Source organism: Asterias rubens, chromosome 19 (genome assembly GCF_902459465.1).
Source record: "Asterias rubens chromosome 19, eAstRub1.3, whole genome shotgun sequence".
Classification (NCBI taxonomy): Eukaryota; Metazoa; Echinodermata; class Asteroidea; order Forcipulatida; family Asteriidae; genus Asterias; species Asterias rubens.
The window spans coordinates 10,343,305-10,346,598 of NC_047080.1; positions in this window are offsets into that span (position 1 = coordinate 10,343,305).

Genomic DNA, 3,294 nt, shown 5'->3' on the forward strand with positions numbered 1-3,294 from the left:
TTTGATCATGAAGACACAGCCCCTTTAAGTGCATCTATGCATTTTAAGTGACCAATAGCTTTCAAGAAATATAAACTTACATCACACTAAGGGGCATCTGAGAAAAGAGTTTCTGATTCAAGCACATGTATAACATTGGTTATTGTCAATCCATACCAACATACATGAACATTTAAATTATAAAAAAATTGAAAGTTTAAGCTCAATCGGTCATCCAGTCACCCAAAAATTGTGATAAAAACAAGTGTTACATTTTAGCTGTGTTCAAACATCAAGTTTGGACTTGCATTACCAAACTGAATGTTTCCTAGATTCTTTGAAATTATAGCATTTCAAGCAAAGACCAAATAAGTGGTTGGTACTTTACCAAATGGGGGTTGGTACTTTACTGTATTAGGGTTGGCACTTTACCCAAGAGGGTTGATACTTTACCAAAGGGGAATTAATGCGAGACTACTGTCTTTGACAGATACCAACTGTGTCCAGTGCCTTTAATGAAGGTTTAATTACCACTAAACTGCTGTAGCCTTGCAGTGCCTCAAGTTCATTAATGATGAATAGCTTTTACAAAACACTGATCCTCAGGCAGAGATTAAATGAAATGTCAACGAGAGCTCATAGAAAATCATCCATATGGGGCAGTCGAATAATTACAATCTTTTACTGGTTTTCAAAATTCATGACCACTTGGTAAAGGGCAATGGAGAGCCGTTGTATTATCAAACAGGTTCGTTAGAAACGACCCACTTTCGGAGTATTGTAGTTGTATAGAAGAAGAGGTTATTTGTTCACCTACAAAAATTGGAATTTGAACTTGAAAAAAAAAGTTTCAGGCATGAAATTCATGACCACTGGGTAAAGAGCAATGGAGAGCTGTAATGCAGATGAAGAAAAGGTTATTTTGTGCACCTACAAAAATGAATTTGAAAAAAGGCTTCAGACATGGAGCCTTTCTCAGGCATTTGAAAGCGCACATTTTCTACGACAAAGGTTTTTTTTTTTCATTACTTTCTAGCAACTTCGACGACCAATTGAGCCCAATTTTTCACATGTTATGCCTATGTTGAAGATACACCAAGTGAGAATAATGGTCTTAGACAATTACCAAAAGTATACCAGCTGCCTTTACAAGTAAATCTTTGTGTAGTAAAAGGGCCAATGAACAGTATGTCACCTTTCAAAATGTACATGTACATTTTTACTACATTGGTTTGCTTCTTGTGGCATCGGAAACAAACTGCTTCATACTGTCCCCTAACGTTTTATTTCATATAGTTGGAACACTTCAAACACTTGAGTATCTAGTCTAGATTTTTGTCCCTGCTTGAATATTTATTTTAGCCTTTGAGAAAGACTCTGCTTGGGTTTGAAACATCAGTCCACCAACTATTTTCAAGCTTATTTATTTTATATCACAACCGTGCGTAGTTGGCACAAAGGAATCTGTACACAGGTATAGATGTACATAAGTTAGGGACAATTCTTCAGCCAAACCCTATTTTTTCAAAACGCGATTCTCTTATCCAAACACCCGAGAAATCTGAAGTGTTTTAGGAGACTCTTAGCACTCAGAGGAGAAAGGCCTTCAGGGTCCTCCCTTATGAACACTGGTCCACTGGCCAGATGCCAGTTTAAACAACTTGAGGATGGGTCAAAAGTTTTCACCGAGTACGGAGTAGTCTGAAGGGCACGCCCTATCAACAAATGCAACACAGAGATGGATGCATACAGTGTTAGCTTCAGAGGAGCAATGCAAACTCAGGCCTCGAACTAACACCTACAGCAGTTGTCGTGGTGCCCTGAGCTTTTGTTAATGGTGCCCTGAGCTTTTGCTAATGGTGCCCTGAGCTTTTGCTAGTGGTGCCCTTTGCAAAGTTTCAATGCAAATTAACATTGTCCTCACCAGAGGCAGTAGAGTCATGGACTTTTCCAAACGTAGCTCATTCCAACTTCAAAAATAGTTTCCTACTGACCACCCCATCCCCTACCACCCCAACAGGGCTTTAAAAGTGATTCCAGCATCAGCAGATCAGGCCAGTAAACACACAACTGTAAATCTGTGATCGTCACGATTTTTGTTTCTTACCAATTCTGTAACGTTCCTTTAAACAGATGATATGTCAGATTTTTGGCCCCAAACATTAAAAAATAGATTTTGTTGAGTGAATGGTATTTCAAAGAGTATCACCCGCTCTAATGAAAAAAAAGTTTAACTTTTACTTTTAATGGTCAGGAACCGAGACAAAAAATTTAAAACAATTCTTATGAAACACATAAGAATTGGTCACGCGATATATTGTCGGGATCCCAATTTTGAACACTTCATTTCACTGCTACTAATAATTGGCTCAAATGAAAGCTTGTAACTTTCTCAACCCCCATCAAAATACCTATTGAATTTTAAATCAAAATTGTTGGGTCAAATCGGCCAAAAATCTGACATCGCATCTTTAAGTGAATTCTGGTCTAGTCAATATTCTTCAGATACAAGCCCTGTAGTCTTATGGTTGTACCCCCAATCTGCACCCAATCCAAACAATCTTCACAACACTAAGCTGACGGGAGACAAGACAGCATCTTCAAGATGGTATCAAATTATGGAGTAAGAACCGGGATGACATAGTACCTGACAATCCCAAGTACGTTGACATCTCAAGCCGTTAGCTTTGTGAAAAATTCAACAGTAAGTAATCAGATATCCTAAAGTATGCCTCCTATACAACTGGCCAGACTTTCTGATATCTTGAGTCAGGTATGAATCCCAAATAATTCATGTGAAAGAAGACATGGGGTAATAAATGTTCCAGATACAGGTTAATCGCACATTACAGATTGATGTATGAGCAAATCTCAACCATAAGACATGTAAGACCACCATAAAGTGAACATGATTGCTGGCGTTACGCTCATGCAATGTTCCTTTTCACCGAACTCAAGCTCTTCCAAGGGTGAACTAGGATTTGAATTTCAGCTGGGCCAAAAGTATACATGTACACTGCCTTCTGTAAAGGCACAGGACACTCATGATAATTACTACTTAAAAACAATCGCTAGCATAAAAACTTACTTGGTAACGAGCAATGGAGAGCTGTTGATAGTATAACACATTGCGAGAAACTGCTCCTTCAGAAGAGAGCTTCCAAGAAAGAGGTAAATTCTCACTCAAATATTAAAAGACTTCAGGCCTTTTTAGGCATTTCTGAAAGGACACACATTTGCGCAACAAGGGTGCTTTTTTCTTTCACTATTCTCTTCATCTTCGATGACCAATTGAGTCCAAATTTGTACAGATTT